The following is a 19,917-nucleotide window of genomic DNA, read 5'->3' as shown; positions in this document are numbered from 1 at the left end:
CATGTCGGACCGTGAACTTCTCCGACAACCCTCGTACACCTTGTACAGTCTGTCTTTGTTCATGTCTATTATGTCCGGGATGAGCAGATTAGTGGTTTATAGAGGTAAGATAACATTGTTTGTTTATGTTTTCAGTTCAATTTGTAGGACGGTAAATGGACACCGCATTTCTAGCCAGCTAAGAATTTTCTGTAGGCGTTAAAAATGTTATTGGCCTGAAAAAGGAAAACTACTGCAGCCACCACATCTAGGGACAGGTAGTCTGCAATATATTACATTTTGGTTTTTGGGTTTGGTTAGCCTTTAGGGGATATTGGAGTCACATTGCGTGTTAACCCTTGGTTTGCATAGAGGGAGAACATCTGACCTGTACCAGGAATCTTTCTCTTGCTCTCATAGGCATTCCTGTACAGTTCCTGTCCACCCTACTCCCTTTTGTTTGGAATATGGTTAACTGAAAACTTCTCCTTGTGATTCTCCCACCTCCACTGCAGGCTACTTGCTGTCTCCCACATACAGAAAGTGTGATATGAAAAACGATACCAGGCAGATTCATACCTGCTTTGAGGCTGGGTTCACACCTGTGTGAATTGGATGCGGATTCCACCGCATCCAATTCGCAGAACATTTTAAAATCTATTACTTTCAAACAGTCTGGTTCACATATGTGCGTTGCATTCACACTCCGCATTGCCCAAAAAACGTGTGCGTTTTCTAGGCAGTGTGGTGCGAATTGCAGGCACATATTCTTCTATGGGAACGCATCTGATTCGCTCACAGATTGGTTTCCAAGAATTGCTTTCTATAAAGTGACAGGATCCCCAGAAAGGGCCATTTATATTTGAATGGACAGTTTTCATATGCTGGTTCATATTTTCATTAATGCATGCATATATAATGAGCAGACATGCCTTCCCCATTGTACACAGCAGGCATAAAAAACGCTGTGTTCTGTACTGTGTACAGTTTTATACGGATAAGAACACAGTATTTTTTGTATGCTATTATCCCATTCACACAGCTGCATTATAAACAGTATGTATAGCAATGAGCCGCATGAAACTAAAGCAAAAAATTCTGCGTCCACAGTCCGATTTTGACTGTTTTTTATGCGGTGCTCATGTGTGTGCAAATGTTTACACATGTAGCATGTAAATGGACATGGCCGTATGCGCCATCGCCACTGCCTAGACCATGACTCATTCAGGACCAAGGGGAAATGTAACATCAACAATGTTTAGGCAGCACAGCGCAGAATGACCATTCAGAATGACTGTTACTGATTCTTGCTCCAGCACTTACTTTTGTCCTGCATGTTGGTGGGCAGACAGCTCAAGATGAACAGCATCTGCCTTAATTCCAATGAGATTACCTGTCCTCACTATTGTAAATGGCCACCCTACACAGTCTCATCTTAAAATATAACTAAGTGCAACACTTTTTTTTAGTTTTGAATGGAGTGGAGAGGGATTAGAACACCTGTCAGTTTTTATTGCGCTCTGTACCCCCATTAACCACTTGACCTCTGGAAGATTTACTACCTTTCTGATCAGCCTATTTTTTGACACAGGACACTGCATTACTTTAACCACTTGCCGACCAGCCACCATAGTTATACTGTGGCAAGGTGGCTCAACTGCGAGAATCGCCGTACGGGTACGTCGGTTTGTGCACTACGGGATCTGCCTATGTAAACAAGGCGGATCCCCATTCTTACAGGAGAGGAAAGAGAGATCAGCTGTTCCTAGTGATCAGGAACAGCGATCTCTCTATACTCCCAGTCAGTCTGTCCCCCTGACAGTTAGAAAGCATCTCCTTAGGGAACACTTAACCCTTTGATCACCCCTAGTGTTAACCCCTTCCCTGCCAGTGCCATTTATACAGGAGTCAGTGCATATTTATAGCACTGATCACTGTAATGGTGTCACTGGTCATCAGAAAGTGTCACTTAGGGTCAGATTCGTCCACTTCTGCAGTCCTGCTAAAAATCGCAGATCGCCGCCATTACTAGTAAAAAAAAAAAAAAATTCCTTAGATCATTCCCCTATTTTGTAGACGCTATAACTTTTGCACAAACCAATCAATATACGCCTTTTGCGATTTTTTTTTTTTTTTTACCAAAAATATGTAACAGAATACATATTGACCTAAACTGATGAATACATTTTTTTCAGATTTTTTTAGGGGATATTTATTATAGCAGAAAGTAAAAATATTGTTTTTTTCAAAATTGGCAGCCTTTTTTTGTTTATAGCGCAAAAAATAAAAGCCGCAGAGGTCATCAAATACCACCAAAAGAAAGCTCTATTTGTGGGGAAAAAAAAGACATCAATTTTGTTTGAGTACAGCGTCGCACGACCGCACAATTGTCAGCTAACGTAACGCATTGTCTTATTGCAAAAAATGGCCTGGTTATTAAGGGGGTAAATCCTTCCGTGGTTAACTGACAATTGCATGATCATGCAACACTGTACCCAAATAAAACATTTTTTTTACTTTTTGGTGCGCTATAAGCAAAAAAAGGCAGACAATTAAAAAAAAAAAAAAAAAAAAAAATATTTTTTACTTTCTGCTTTTATCCAATAAAGAAAATAGAAAAAAATTTCATGAATGTAGGCCAATATGTATTTTGCTACATATTTTTGGTAAAAAAAAATACCAATACGCGTATATTGATTGGTTTGCGCAAAAGTTATAGCGTCTACAAACTATGGGATATTTTTATTTATTTATTTTTACTAGTAATAGCGGCGATCAGCAACTTATAGGGGGACTGCAATATTACGGTGGACAGTCAGACCCTAACTGACACTTTTTAGGAACCAGTGACACTAAAACAGTGATCAGTGCTGAAAATATGCACTGTCACTGTACTAATGACACTGCCTGGGAGGGGGTTAAACATCAGGGGTGATAAAGGGTTAACTGTGTTCCTTGCCAGTGTTTTAGTGTGCTGTGGGAGGTGCTTTTACAAGGGGAAGACATGAATCCTAGTCCCTGCTTTGCAGAGACACAGGATCCATGCCTTCCCTCCTGTCAGAACGGCGATCTGCCTTGTTTACATAGGCAGATCGCCGTTCTGGCTCTCTGCCTAACAGTCAGCGGGTGTCGGCAGACATCAAGTCCACGGTACCCTCAGATCAGCTCGCACTGTGTATAATCTTAGCGAGAGCGGGCTCTCGGTGGCGCACATGCGCACCCCCCTGCCCGGAGTGTACCTAGTACGTGATCCGGCACAGCAGAGCTGCCTTGCAATTGTATATGTACATTATACGGTTGGCAATTGGTTAAAGAGATTCACCCTCTCTATTTGTCCTGTTTACCATTATCATTGAAAGTGAAACTAAAGAAAATCCAACATTTATGGTTGTCCCCTGAAAAGTAATAGAGGGGAAATCTAGTTCTGGTGACCATGGGGGCCCCAATGCATTCCCTTAATTTGCAGACATTTCCTCTTACTTCCTGTTTGGCTAACACAGAGGGTGAAAAAAAAATGTGACGGGTTATAACCCTCCCTTATTCTATCCAAAATGAAAAAAAAAAATGCCTATAGTTCTACTTTAAACATTTTGAATAGTAGTGGATCCTACTCCTGAATACAAACTTTCCAGAGACTCTCAAAAATATAGAGTTAGGACCACAGTATACAGTGGGGCCTTGGTGTGAGCACTGCGGTTTCCACATGTATTTGCAAATGTGTGCAACTAAAACTTCTGTTATTAACGTGAATTGTTAGCCAGGGTCAATTTGTTTTTTGGCGTTTTTTTTGCAAGCTGACTGGTAGTCGTGCTGGGAAATTTTGTCTATTCGTGATGCTTATTGCCCTTCCATGTGAACCTTACTGCAAAGGTTAGTTATAGTTTGGGGGTGGTTGCCATCTTTATGTAGAAGCATTACACCACTTACCAGGCTAAATGCATATCTCGATGAAGTAGGGAGAAGCAAATGTGTCACTTATTAAGGACGGTAAGGGAGGGTATTGTGCTGGGAGTACCCACCATGCACATAATCATAGCTCTTTAACTGATGTTCTTAAAACAGAATGTTACAAGAATCAGGGTGTCTCTAAGATCCCTTTCACACTGGGGGGCTTTGCAGGCGCTATAGTGCCTGCAAAGCGCCCTGAAAGAGCCGCTGCTGTCTCTTCAATGTGAAAACCCCGAGGGCTTTCTCACTGGAGCAGTGCGCTGGCAGGACGCTAAAAAAAGTCCTGCTAGCAGCATCTTTGGAGCGATGAAGGAGCAGTGTATACACCGCTCCTAAACCGCTCCTGCCCATTAAAATCAATAGGGCAGCACGGCTATACTGCCGGCATAGAGCTGCTGCAGTGGTTTTAACCCTTTCTCGGCCGCTAGTGGGGGGGGGGGGTAAAAGTGCCCCGCTAGCGGCCTAATAGCCCCGCAAAATTGACAGTAAAGTGCTGCTAAAAATATCGGCGCTTTACCGCCGACGCACCCACCGCTCCAGTGTGAAAGGGGCCTTAAGCAGAACTAAACCCATCCATTTAACAGTTTCAAAAAACAGTTACATCCCGACACATGCCAGAAATGTAACTGTCACATTTCTTTGGGCTTTCAACCAAACTGTCAAACCATCCAATGGCTGGTGTCATAACTGATCACATGATGTGCACCATCATGGCAGTTGAAGATCAGAGGCCAAGATGGCAGTTTCCTTGGCTGAAAACTATATAAGGGTTTGATTTCACTTTAAGCAGCGTAGAGGTCTGTTCCACTATAGAAATTTCTTGCTGAATAGCAGAAGCTCTGGCTCTGTATGCATTTCATGGTTTCTTTTTAATTTTGAATTTTGAATTGTGTACCTTTGAATCAGCCCAATAATGTTGAGTGACTGCACAATTACTGCGGATCATTTGTCATCAGTGTGTTTCAGTCTCTATGCTGATGTTTGACAGCTGGACTGAGTCCAGATACTGAATCATGAAGGAATGAATACTCTCTGTACTGCTTTGTACCAGTGAGCACAGCGGGACTGTACGACTCAGCCATAAACATTAGCCAGGTGCCAGATCATAGAGATAATGTCAATATCTGTGGTTTCATTAATGTCACTATTGAATCGTGAAGAAGATTTGATACAGTGCTCTGAGTCACAAATATAGGAGGTCTGTTCAAGATTTAGCATGATTAATTTAATACATTTTTTACTCTTGAAAATATAAAGGGGTATCCTACATCACTTTTAGATTCATGCAATGAAATATTGAAGCACTTGATAATTAAATGTGACAGGTCTACATTTTAATGCATATCCCAGTTTGCATAAAAAAATATAGGGGTGGGGTACTATGTTTCCAACCTCCATATGCAGATCTATTAATGCATTAGGTTTAGATATAGACGAAGATCTGAACAGTGTGGGATTAAAGAGTAGTTAATGGCAAGTTGCATAGCTAACATTATATAAAACAGAAAAAAGAAAAAATAGAGAAAGAGAAAAAGAATAAAGAGAGGAGAGGTAGTATGAGCAAAAAAAAGGGGGGGGGGGGGCAGTGCAGTATGTGAAAGGAGAACTGAATTCCCCCTTTCTGCACTTTAAGGATGGATAGGACGGTGGAGAGCTAGAAGGGGGACCCATACCCATCAGCTGGTCAAGAGTAAGCTATCCAGGGGGATCAAATTTTCAAACATTTGTCATGAGAGTCCTGACATGTTTTCATATAACATGGTACCCATCGTAAGTCTTTGTAAAATGTCATTATATCTAAGGGTGGGCAAATTCCTTCATCTACAAAAGATGAAGAAAATCAGCTTATGTTTGGGCTGGGAGAGAATGATAATGGGTTTGTGTAGAAGGTCTTCCCAAGTTTCTTTGTGCAGACTTCGGTCCAATAGTGTTCTAATAAGGTGGTACACATGTATCTATAGTTTTTGCACTATGGGACAGGTCCACCAAATATAGTACATTGTGTCTTTTGTGGTGTAGCCCCTAAAATACATTGAGTTATGGGATGAAACTTTTCTTTTCCTGCAAGTGTGAATGACCACCTACATTGGCTAAACAGGGCAATAACTTCTCCGCAGGATGTGGAAACCTTGCAAGAAGATCTGAACAAATTAATGGGGTGGGCAACTACATGGCAAATGAGGTTTAAAGTAGAAAAATGTAAAATAATGCATTTGGGTGGCAAAAATATGAATGCAATCTATACACTGGGGGGAGAACCTCTGGGGGAATCTAGAGATGGAAAAGGACCTGGGGGTCCTAGTAGATGATAGGCTCAGCAATGGCACGCAATGCCAAGCTGCTGCTAACAAAGCAAATCGAATATGGGCATGCATTAAAAAAGGGATTAACTCCAGGGATAAAGCAATCATTCTCCCATTCTACAAGACTCTGGTCCGGCCGTACCTGGAGTATGCTGTCCAGTTCTGAGCACCAGTCCTCAGGAAGGATGTACTTGAAATGGAGCGAGTACAAAGAAGGGCAACAAAGCTAATAAAGGGTCTGGAGGACATTAGTTATGAGGAAAGGTTGCGAGCACTGAACTTTTTCTCTCTGGAGAAGAGACGCTTGAGAGGGGATATGATTTCAATTTATAAATACCATACTGGTGACCCCACAATAGGGATAAAAAATTTTCACGGAAGGGAGTTTAACAAGACACATGGCCAATCATTAAAATTACACAGTAAGGAGCACATGGAGGGCATATACATACAAGAAAAAGACAATTCCATAGCTCAACTCACCAACCAGTGTGCTAACTAAACCCCTGCTTTTAACATACGGTTAGACAGGTAAATTTGGTTGGTCAGCAGACTGGTTGGTGAGTTGAGCTATGGAATTGTCTTTTTCTTGTATGTATATGCCCTCCATGTGCTCCTTACTGTGAAGGCCAGTTATGGGTGTGGGCGGTGACCAGTGTCTTGTTACCGTTTGTATATTTGGGTCGGGGACACACTGGACGCCTCTGCTGCTACTGCTGGGTGTCCAGTGTGTGTCCTGTCCCTTTAAGGGGGCTAGGGCGGCCTCCTGGCTCACCTGTCTCACACCTATCCATTCAATGCATGTGCTTCCACTGTGGAGACACTTATAAATTTAGTGTTAGGACTGCAAGTAATACAGGGTGCCTTGACGAGGCCTTGCAGCTTTCACATGCGTTTGCAAATGTGTGCTAACTAAACCCCTGCTTTTAACATACGGTTAGACAGGTAAATTTGGTTGGTCAGCAGACTGGTTGGTGAGTTGAGCTATGGAATTGTCTTTTTCTTGTATGTATATGCCCTCCATGTGCTCCTTACTGTGAAGGCCAGTTATGGGTGTGGGCGGTGACCAGTGTCTTGTTACCGTTTGTATATTTGGGTCGGGGACACACTGGACGCCTCTGCTGCTACTGCTGGGTGTCCAGTGTGTGTCCTGTCCCTTTAAGGGGGCTAGGGCGGCCTCCTGGCTCACCTGTCTCACACCTATCCATTCAATGCATGTGCTTCCACTGTGGAGACACTTATAAATTTAGTGTTAGGACTGCAAGTAATACAGGGTGCCTTGACGAGGCCTTGCAGCTTTCACATGCGTTTGCAAATGTGTGCTAACTAAACCCCTGCTTTTAACATACGGTTAGACAGGTAAATTTGGTTGGTCAGCAGACTGGTTGGTGAGTTGAGCTATGGAATTGTCTTTTTCTTGTATGTATATGCCCTCCATGTGCTCCTTACTGTGAAGGCCAGTTATGGGTGTGGGCGGTGACCAGTGTCTTGTTACCGTTTGTATATTTGGGTCGGGGACACACTGGACGCCTCTGCTGCTACTGCTGGGTGTCCAGTGTGTGTCCTGTCCCTTTAAGGGGGCTAGGGCGGCCTCCTGGCTCACCTGTCTCACACCTATCCATTCAATGCATGTGCTTCCACTGTGGAGACACTTATAAATTTAGTGTTAGGACTGCAAGTAATACAGGGTGCCTTGACGAGGCCTTGCAGCTTTCACATGCGTTTGCAAATGTGTGCTAACTAAACCCCTGCTTTTAACATACGGTTAGACAGGTAAATTTGGTTGGTCAGCAGACTGGTTGGTGAGTTGAGCTATGGAATTGTCTTTTTCTTGTATGTATATGCCCTCCATGTGCTCCTTACTGTGAAGGCCAGTTATGGGTGTGGGCGGTGACCAGTGTCTTGTTACCGTTTGTATATTTGGGTCGGGGACACACTGGACGCCTCTGCTGCTACTGCTGGGTGTCCAGTGTGTGTCCTGTCCCTTTAAGGGGGCTAGGGCGGCCTCCTGGCTCACCTGTCTCACACCTATCCATTCAATGCATGTGCTTCCACTGTGGAGACACTTATAAATTTAGTGTTAGGACTGCAAGTAATACAGGGTGCCTTGACGAGGCCTTGCAGCTTTCACATGCGTTTGCAAATGTGTGCTAACTAAACCCCTGCTTTTAACATACGGTTAGACAGGTAAATTTGGTTGGTCAGCAGACTGGTTGGTGAGTTGAGCTATGGAATTGTCTTTTTCTTGTATGTATATGCCCTCCATGTGCTCCTTACTGTGAAGGCCAGTTATGGGTGTGGGCGGTGACCAGTGTCTTGTTACCGTTTGTATATTTGGGTCGGGGACACACTGGACGCCTCTGCTGCTACTGCTGGGTGTCCAGTGTGTGTCCTGTCCCTTTAAGGGGGCTAGGGCGGCCTCCTGGCTCACCTGTCTCACACCTATCCATTCAATGCATGTGCTTCCACTGTGGAGACACTTATAAATTTAGTGTTAGGACTGCAAGTAATACAGGGTGCCTTGACGAGGCCTTGCAGCTTTCACATGCGTTTGCAAATGTGTGCTAACTAAACCCCTGCCTTTAACATACGGTTAGACAGGTAAATTTGGTTGGTCAGCAGACTGGTTGGTGAGTTGAGCTATGGAATTGTCTTTTTCTTGTATGTATATGCCCTCCATGTGCTCCTTACTGTGAAGGCCAGTTATGGGTGTGGGCGGTGACCAGTGTCTTGTTACCGTTTGTATATTTGGGTCGGGGACACACTGGACGCCTCTGCTGCTACTGCTGGGTGTCCAGTGTGTGTCCTGTCCCTTTAAGGGGGCTAGGGCGGCCTCCTGGCTCACCTGTCTCACACCTATCCATTCAATGCATGTGCTTCCACTGTGGAGACACTTATAAATTTAGTGTTAGGACTGCAAGTAATACAGGGTGCCTTGACGAGGCCTTGCAGCTTTCACATGCGTTTGCAAATGTGTGCTAACTAAACCCCTGCTTTTAACATACGGTTAGACAGGTAAATTTGGTTGGTCAGCAGACTGGTTGGTGAGTTGAGCTATGGAATTGTCTTTTTCTTGTATGTATATGCCCTCCATGTGCTCCTTACTGTGAAGGCCAGTTATGGGTGTGGGCGGTGACCAGTGTCTTGTTATACATCTCAGGATGTTAGTTGGAATCAGTATAAGGAGTACTTGTAAAGCTACTTTGGCAAAAAATTAATCTTAATTGCATTAAGGAAGGAATGGCCATAAGATTAAGCAACAAAACATGGGGTTGTGTAAAGCATAGCAAAATGTATGTGTGATGCCTCCGTGCTCCAGGCCTTTAACAAATGCACATTACTAGAGGCTTTAAAAGGAGTATGAACAATATGAGGGACATGGGACATCCCTGTCTAGTCCTTCTATGATTGGGAAAATGCTCTTATTCAAAACCATTGTATTTGAGGGTAGCCTTGCCTTTTCATATATCGTAATTTAATATTTAGTACTTTTGTTCTGCATGTTGGTGGGCAGACAGCTCAAGATGAAAAGCATCTGCCTTCATTCCAATGAGATTACCAGGAAAAATAACTCACAACGAATGATGTTATCACTCACACTCTAAAATGAATTATATATTTCTGATCTCATGAGTTGCTAATAGTGGATGGATTCAAGAGTGATAACAGTGGATGGATTCAAGAATGCTGATGACCAACACCAGCCTGTGACTAGACAGTAAAAGGAGAGGCAACACAGTGGGGAGTTCATCTCTCTCTCTGTCACGCTTCTTTTTTCCTATAAGCATGCTTGCATCAGGTCAAAGTCAGGTACTTACACTGCTTGCATTTAAAAATACATGTAATGATATATTCATGTTGACAGTGCTTCATCAATTTCTGTGTTTTATTTCTGCCTAGAATTCAGCTTTAAACTGGTATTTTTTATGATAAGTTCTCAATGTACACATAATGAAGTAATACCGTTGAATGCCCCATACACACGATCAGAAATTGTGCCAGCAAAAGTCGGATGTGAGCTTTTGGTCAGAAATTCTGACCGTGTATTTGCTCCATCCGACTTTTGCTGGCAGAATTCCAGCCAGCAAAAGATTGTGAGCAGGTTCTCTATTTTTCGGTCAGAAAAAGTTCCTATTCGAAAATGGGTTCGTCTGTATGCAATTCGGATGCGCAAAAAATCACGCATGCTTGGAAACAATTCGACGCATGCACAGAAGCATTGAACTTCATTTTCTCGGCTCGAAAATTCTGCTCGTGTGTACGGCAGCAGAGAGACATATTTTCAGGCCATTCTTTCCAAACAAACTGTAAGTTTACTGTCCTTCAGACTTAGTGGGGCCAGACTCTGACCATTGGAAGTAGAAAATGGTCCATGGTTAGTGGGAATAAACAATGCCCCATCATTGGTATTAGTTGGAGGAATAGTTCCCCATCATTGGTATTAGTGGGAGGAATAGTTCCACATCATTGGTATCGGTGGAGGGAATAGTGCTTCATCGTTGGTGTTAGTGAGAAGAATAGAGCCCTATATTAGAGAAATAGTACCCCAAGGGCCAGATAAAGGACTGCATTTGGACCGTAGGCCACAGTTTGGAGATAAAGGAGACCTGACCAGATGTATTGGCGCAGTCTTTCCAAAGAGGTTTAACCTTAAACTACATAGAGGGTTCTTTACTGTAAGAGCGGCAAGGATGTGGAATTCCCTTCCACAGGCGGTGGTCTCAGCGGAGAGCATCGATAGCTTCAAGAAACTATTAGATAAGCACCTGAATGACCACAACATACAGGGATATACAATGTAATACTGACACATAATCACACATAGGTTGGACTTGATGGACTTGTGTGTTTTTTCAACCTCACCTACTATGTACTATGTAACTGTGTATAGATGGTGGTGTGTTCTTATGTTCACATTCTCCTTAAGTCCAAAATGTTCTAGGCAGTGTTTTACTGAGTACCTAGGACAGTGATGGCGAATCTTGGCACCCCAGATGTTTTGGAACTACATTTCCAATGACCTACCTCTTCTAAGGAGCTGGACAACACAGGACGGAAAGCGCTTTGTGGCGATTCAGTTCGCATTTGTTAGCGCTATACAAATCTTTCATTCATTCATTCATTCATTCATTCATTTATGATGCTCTACTACACTGCAGAGTGCATGAGCATCATGGGAAATGTAGTACCAAAACATCTGGGGTGCCAAGGTTCGCCATCACTGACCTAGGATCATTCACATTTGTTGTGTAGGAACTTACAATATAATGCAGCCTTTCTCAATATTTTTACCCTCAAGTAACCCTTGAAAAACAGCACAGTGGCATGATTTATAATGACAAGCAGGTAATCACATCTACCATTTGACGGTGGGCAAAAGCCATGTTCACATTCAAGGCCATGTGTATCAGTCTAAGGCCCCATGCACACAGGGCGTTTACCGAGCTCTCCTAGATGCCTTTTCTCCTGCCACAGGCATTTTGGTAGAAAAAAACACGTTTGTACACATGTGTACGCTTTTTGTCATCTCAAAAGCTTGGGTGTTAATTTTTGCCCAGATAAATAATTTATTCTGTCCATTGAAATGAATTAATGCTCAAGCACTAAATGTGCCTATCATTAACGTGCGCTTAAATGCGTTTACACATATTTACATGTGTCAAGCATTTTTTCTGCCAAAACGCTGTTGCTACTAGACACGCTGGTAGTCTTATTTTTTTTCTGCCTCTAAACTCTTCTAAATTCTCATATGTGCATGGACACAGTGTTTAGAGGCTGAAAAAAAATATTGTCATATGCCCCTAGTATCAGTGGTAAAAACAGCCAGTGTGCTTGAAGCCTAAAGTTGGCCGTGGATCGAAATTTGGCCAGTTCAGCATGGACTATGACTTTTCCCACTTGACACAAGAACTTTTGCTGAAAATTTTCATTCAGTCAGCAGCAGAAGCCAATCAGCTGCAGGAGGAGTCCCCACTGTCAGAATACAATAACACAGGGTAGAGAATTCCTCTATCCACCTAGCTTGTGTAGATGGGGGAATCTTTTAGCTTTTTTTTATTGGCCCTCTGGCTGACCAACAAAAAAAGACCGATCTCTAGCCAGCTTAACTGTCATATTTTATCATACTATTTCACATCCAACAGAAATAGCATGAGAAGAAGATATTTTAAAACAAAAATAGTATTATCAGTTTTTCAATATTTATAAAAAAAAGAATGTTTCTTGACCATGTAAAATTCAATTAAATTTAATAGGTTTTATCTGATTTCCGTAAACATTCTATGGATAATCAGCTCTAGTGTTGACATACATAAATATTCCCAGCAGGAGTTTTGAATAACTCTGTATGCATAATATAAAATATATAAATTTCCAATTTAAGGTTAAGAGCTTTTCAGAGAGATAATTCAATATTACGAAACATAAAACAGACAACTGAATTATAGCATTTTGTAAGGGTATTATGCAATATATTAAAGGACAGTTGTATCTGTATTCTGAAGGTCAGGAATGTTTGCTCCCACCTTTGCTTTTAACATCATAAATATCATCATATAAAGTAGCCCAAAATTGTAAGAGAAGACAAACCACTTCATTCATAGTCAAAATGTGTAAGTGTGAACTATAGCCTGCCAATTATGTGTTTTTAAATCCAGATATCCCTGCCAGACGGCACTGTCAGAATCTGGCATCACTTTTCTATACTAAAGTTAAAGCAATAGAGCTTGGTCATGAACAGTCCCAGCTTGTGACTGGAAGGTGTAGCAGCACATGGATGAGGTAAACTTTCTCCTCTCCTTGTCTCACTCCACTTGGTAAGATCCTAATTATGACCCTCTGTTTTGCCATCTACTTTATAGAGGATGACACTGTAGTAGAGTTCCCCTTTACTCACCTTCCTCAGTGCTGAGCGTAGGCTCCTTTATCTCCATTCAACAGAATCTCTGGGCTCACATCATTCCCCAAACATCTGGACACACCCAGGGGATATAATTTCTAGCCCCTCCTGCCATTCTTTGCTCAGAGAGACCACATACAATGGGTCACTGGGTCTTTCATTGCTATGTCTGTTGTGTGGGCAGCCAGTAGAGCATCCAGCAAGAGCATCCAGCTGCTGCTGCTCAAGCCCTATTTACTGTGGTGGACATTATGCCAGCCCTGTAGTGCACTTCCAGTGGGGTGGCATTGTCTTCAGCCACATGAATCTCCAGACCAAAGATTCCTCCAATCATACCCTTGTAAGCGGGTTAAAATTATGTCAGTTGGGTGCTGTCCTGCAGGAGGATAAAGGTTAATGCCTTTCCCGGTTCTTTCGTTTTGGCGGGTTTTGGTGGGTTATGTCTGACCCACTGGTCCTGTTATATACCATAGGGACAGTGGTCTGGAGCAGAAGGTCCCCCCTGAGCACAGAATCCGTAAGAGACAAATGAGGGAGAAGATCGAGGAACTGCACCCAGGAGGAGTGGTAGAGTGTTGCTTGCTACTGCCATGATGTAGAAGGTCATTAGACCCTGGGATTCATCCGCGAAGAAACCAACACTGGAAAATGCCATTTTTGGATCTCTTGATCGTACATGGACTCTACCTTTTTGCAGGTATGCCAGGGCAGCACAAAGCCTTAGTTAGAATAAGGGATGTAGGAGCAATATTGTTCTTTCATGTTGGACTCTGAGATGTCTTTGCACTTTTCTAAGTAAAGCTTTGAAACCTTGTTCCAGCCTGGACTGAAGTTATTCAAGGGCTGTAATGCAAGTAACTGACACCTTTTTACAGTTTGGGACACTGAGGTACTTTGGGATATGAAGATATTCAGTACTAAAGTGGATGTAGTGTGCAGATACAAGTGGTTACATGAGTGATATATACTAAGCAGCCTGTCGTGAAGTGTGTGCATGTGGCAGGTGGAATAGCCTCATGCAGGAGGGAATTGTTGTCGGCACTCTCTTCATGAGCAGTCTGTGTCTAATAGCAACTAGAGCAGACTCACGCCACAGAGGTCCCAAGCCTGTAACAGGTACAGAAGAGTTAAAGGAAGTAAAGTGCACACATGGAGCCCATGCTAGGTGCACAGTGGAACCCCGTACTGTTACTGTGAGTGAGGTAGCGGTAATGCGCCAGACAGGTGGATGTGGACAAGGCTCAGCATGTCCCTCCTAAATGCAAGTTACAGAAAAGGTGTACATTGTCATGGGGACCTGAGAGTTAACTGGAGAGCAGTTACAGTGCAAGGGTACACGGTGTACGTTAATCTCTAAAAGTAGAAGCCCGCCTTAAGGTCAAGTATTCCCCCCGGCAGCCTCAGCCTTGTTCCAGGGTACTGATGAAAATCATAAAGAGTAAAGGTACCCCATGAGTAATGCATTGACCCTATCCCAAGTGCCTAGCGCAGCCCAGAAGAACCCACCTGGGGGTAGTCCTCTCATGTGACCCAAACTTGATGCCAAATGAGTTATTAGGAAAACAACCTTCAACCTTGCCCCTTGTTGGAGCCTTTCTGGAAATCCCTGTAGCCAGATACCTGAGCTATCAGCCAGCCTCCTAGTAAGAGAAGTGCTATACTCCCTTCTTATGAAACTGCAAATAACTCTATGTTGAGTCGCTTAGAATTGTTTCCACGTCCTATGCACAAAAACATGGAGCTGGGGTGCAGAAAAATGGTAGCAGGTGCTCTGGACTGATGAATCAAAGTATTGAAATATTTGGCTGTAGCAGGAGGCAGTTTGTTTGCCAAAAGGCCAGCAAGTCCTGTGTTGTTCCGGGTAAGTCTGATGGAATCAGCTTGGAGTGCAGCGCCACTAGGCGTGTGACGTCACAGGGGTGAGGGGAAAAGCACAACGTGTTTCAGAGCATGAGCAAAGCTCGTACAGAACATACGCGCTCCTTTCCCAAGGCCAAGGTCTAGTGAAAGGAGCACGCATGCTCTGTACGTCTGTGTTTAACTTTGTGTTAAATAGGCATGTTTAAAACCATAAAACAATACCCAGCTCAGGAACTTACAAAGTTCAACTTTGAAAAAATGAAGGCAAGATCAGACATTAGTATGTCCAAACTGTGTTGATCTTGCCTTCATTAGATGAGGTGATGTCACCTCTGTAAAAAGCCAAAGTTTGAAGATGCGCACATATTGAGAGTCAAAATGGGGATTTCCCTCCTGATCTTATGCCTAATGTCAACATGTGCTAGCTCCCATCATAGGGGATCAATGGACATGTTTCGGTGGTGCAACCCCTTCCTCTCAGCTACTTTAGTTGCGAGCAAGGGGTTGCGCCCACCAAACGCGTACATTGATATCCCGTGATGGCAGATAGCACATGTTGACACATTGTGTGCATCTTCAAAATTTGGCTTTCAAGATACTTAAAAAATTGGTGAAAAATATAAAAAAATGAAGACTTTAGGTGTTTTTTAGATTTGCCCTAAAACATCAATGATGTTTTTGAGTCTTTTTTCAATATCATTGATGTCTTCCTTGATCTTTTGTAAATTACGATTGCACACCATGATCTCCCCGATGAGGACAGGTGCACTAGCACTTGTGAAATGTGAATCTTCTTCCACAACATTCACTTCACCTAAAATTAAAAAACACGCCATGTATTATAAATATGCAGGCATCCATCTATTACCTGAAGCTGTGGTCTCAGACACTCACCTGTTGTGGTCACTATTTCACCCACTTCATAAACCTCTCATTCCTCCACATCTTCTCGTTGTGGTGTGGGGATTTGCTTTTCTTTTGGAGGTGGGGGGTCCCTGGTGTCCTCAGATGTCCTGAGTCTTTTCTCCCCTATGTGAATAAAAAAATGTATACTTAGCACACAGATATTTGAGGACAGAAATAGTAATATGAAACATTGCTTGGAAGTGTCCTACAATTGTCTTTTTTGGCAGAGTTCCAAGCTGAAGACATTTTTTTTCCCTTTCTAAAGCTGGAATACTTACCTTTTTTGTACAATTTTCACACATGGAGACACCCCTAGTATCCACTGGAGCACCTGTGTGGGACACCCTAAAAAGTTTGTTCTGCTGTCCCACACTAGTGCTCCTGAGTCCAGATGTGTAAACAGCTGCTGAGTGTCCTCTCCTTACACTGAATCAAGTTTGCATTTCATTCTAGTACAAACCCATCTAGACAGCAATGTCATAAACTTCTTTTAATAGAAATAGGCCTGAACAAATGTAGTTAACCTGTAGCTGCCAAAAACATTGTATTAGTGGGCGAACGAACAATGTTTACTACGAACGATTACTGTGCCCACGAACCTGAAAGTTGCCATTTTAACCTGTACAACAGTAAAGAAAAGCACATGGAGCAGCATGCAAGTAATAATAATAATAGGAACACAGGTCTCTCTGTACTCAATTTCAGGCCTGACCAGCATTTCCTCAACTGATCCTTGGATCGTTGTACCCCAAAATTCCTGTGCAGACTTTTCACAACTTTAGCCATGATCTTGGCCTTTCTGACATTTGGGTTTGGGGAGGGTCCATGCTACCCATCATAGTCGGCCCTCTTCAAGATGTCCACCATCTTCACCATCTCTATAAAGGGCATTTTTGAGGTCTTAAATCTCCTCCGGGTATCGGGACATTCGAGGCTCCAGGCTTTCATTGTTGCTGCTCTCCTCTGCATGCACTTGCTCTTTCTCCGCCATGTGCTTTCCCACTGCGCCGATAGACAAGGGGCGTGCGTTGTATGTACGATCTGTGAGAAGAGGAAGGAGTATAGGAATCGCTGATCGTTAGAACGAAAGTACAATTTTAAATTGGTGCATCAGTGGCCTATACTACTTATAGATTGAGGCCTATATTGGGACAAGATTAGGAGAGTTTAGCCTGACATTAGGGTTTGTCTTGTGTTGTGTCTTGCAGAGAAAATGGATCTATTGAATGATCAGGACTTTATCCCCATATTCATTGATATGTACAGGGAGCTGCCCTGTGTGCGGCAGGTAAACCACCCCTTTTCTAACAATCAAACAAAGAGGAAGGCAGCGCTGGATCAATTGCTGGAATTTGGGAAGCCAGTGATCCCCACAGCAGACATCCCCTATTTGAAGGCCCTAATTGGTGGCATGAGGAGCACTTATAATAGGGAGTGCGAGAAGGTCCAGGATTCCCAGAGATCAGGAGCTGCAGCAGATGACATTTATGTACCCAGGCTGTGGTACTATGACAGACTGCATTTTCTGGCAGACCAGACTGAACCCAGGCCAGCACTCTCCAGTCTTCCTTCAAGGCTTCCTTCCACCTCAGTTGAGGCTTCCGACGTCCAACCTGGGCCTTTCAGCCAGGAAGATGTGAAGGAGCCCAGCTTGAGCCAGGTATAGCATTGTTCAACATATTTCTTGTCAAATAATTAATGATGTTAACTAGATGTTATTATTGATCAGTAATTTCTGATTTTACAAAGTGTTTTACATATCAATAGACAGTAGTGGCCACAAATGATTGGGGTAAGAATGAAAACTGCTGGGGTCAGAATGATAGTCTTATCTATTTATTAACATTCAATTTGCAACAGTCATGAGCTGAAAATTGTGTGTAATTGATGAACCAAAAACTAAAACTATGTCCCTTTTTCATACACAGGAAAGTCTCAGCCAGGAGGACACTGTGGAAAGTGGCAACCAGGAGGTGGCAGGAGTAAGTGGCAGCCAGGAGGTGTCCGGGCCCAGTAGCCTGCCCGAATCCCAGGTCCCTCTCCTCCGCCTTCCAAAAAAAAAGGCCCAGGAAGGGGAGTAACCTGGAGGAGGCAACACTTGGCCTATTTCGGAAGGCTACTGCGGCCCTCAGAACCCCCCCCCCCAATATTCAAGAGGACTATGCCTACATGGCAGCCTGCAAAATGCAGGAAATGGAGGAGGGTCAACGCCTCTTATATGAGGAAGTTAGCTTATAAGCCCTAAACAAGGGGTTGAGGCGAACTCACAAGCCAAAGTCATTTTGTGAGTTCAACCATGGTCCTCCTCCTCCACCTCCTGTCACAACTACAACACCAGAGCCACAGCCTGGAAGCACACGTGGAAGGAAGCATGGAAGGAAGACAAGAAAGTGATGGCCTGGGTTCAGTCTGGTCTGACAAAAGACGCAGGCTGTTGTAAGACCACAGCCTGGGGACATATATGTCATCTGCTGCTGTTCCTGATCTCTTGTAGTCCTGGACCGGATTGTGCTCATTATTATAAGGACTCCTCAGGCCACCATTTTTGACTGTAAAATAATTGATGCCTGCCTTGGGTTACAAAGGCTTCCAGATCTCAAATTTTGTGTGACGGAAATTCTGATGGAAAATGTCCGATGGAGCCTACACCCGGTCGGAATTTCCGACAACAAGCTCCCATTGAACATTTTCCGTTGGAAAATCCGATCGTGTGTACGGGGCATAAGAGCTGTGAAAACGTGGGATAGACTCCCTCCAGAGGTGGTTCTGGCCAGCTCAGTAGATTGCTTTAAGAAAGGCCTGGATTCTTTCCTAAATGTACATAATATAAATGGGTACTAACAATTATAGGTAAAGCTGATCCAGGGAAAATCTGATTGCCTCTCTGGGATCAGGAAGGAATTTTTTCCCCTGCTGTAGCAAATTGGATCCTGCTTTTCTAGGGGTTTTTTCGCCTTCCTCTGGATCAACTGTGGGTATAGGATTGGGAACAGTATATGGGATTGTATGATATTTTTTATTTTATTTATTTATTTATTTATTTATTTATTTATTTATTTTTATGGTTGAACTAGATGGACTTGTGTCTTTTTTCAACCTGACTAACTATGTAACTAAGTAAAGCATAAAACTGACTGCCCAACCTTTCTCTTTATTCAAAAAAACAAGATACAAAAAAAAAGGGGGGGCCAAAGGATAAGGGAAGAAAGGGAAAAAAGGATAAAATAGGGGTGAGGTAAAAAGTCTTACCAGAAAGTCAGCGACCACCCTTATTCAGGGGGGTCACAAAGCGCTTGTTGGATCAGGGCTCCACTGAAAGGATATCCAGATGTCCTATCCAGATGTTGTTAATGGCTCCCCATTGACAACGTCTGCTGATGACGAAACGCATTTCATCATCAGCAGACGTTGTTAATGGTTCTCCATTGACGTCTGCTGATGACGAAACGCGTCTGGAGGAAGGCACGTAGTGCCGCTACCACGCGTTTGGATGAGGAGGACGGGCTCCGTTTGTTTTTATGCCTGCCAGCTTTTTTATACATGTGATATTACTACTTCTTAACTGTAAGTGTAATACTATATTTTATTAAAGCTATCTTGAATGTATTACACTATGGCCAGTTCTTTTGTCTTCTGGGATATATACTGAGAGAATGGATACCATAGCCGGAATAAGTGAGTGATTTCCATCATCCGAGTCATCATTCCTATTGTGATCATCTGCAAGCTTAGAGGCCTGGGCTGGGCTAAAAGCCATCCGCCTTTAAAGCTTGCTGTCTGGTAAGCTTAATCTACAGCTACGGTGGCCAGGCACTTTACCTTGTTTGTGTGTGTACACTATGGTGATTACAAGACTCTAAGTGCTTCCATTGGATATTCATATTTTTTGGACTTATTTTTATCTTTTTTAGCGCAGCTTCTTTATTTATTGATGAAGAAATTTGCTTTTAAAAAAAAATTGGGGAATATTTATTATAGCAAAAAATATATATATATATTTTTTCAAATTGTCGTTCTTCTTTT

Source organism: Aquarana catesbeiana, linkage group LG01 (genome assembly GCF_042186555.1).
Source record: "Aquarana catesbeiana isolate 2022-GZ linkage group LG01, ASM4218655v1, whole genome shotgun sequence".
Classification (NCBI taxonomy): domain Eukaryota; kingdom Metazoa; phylum Chordata; class Amphibia; order Anura; family Ranidae; genus Aquarana; species Aquarana catesbeiana.
This window is presented reverse-complemented; position numbering follows the sequence as displayed.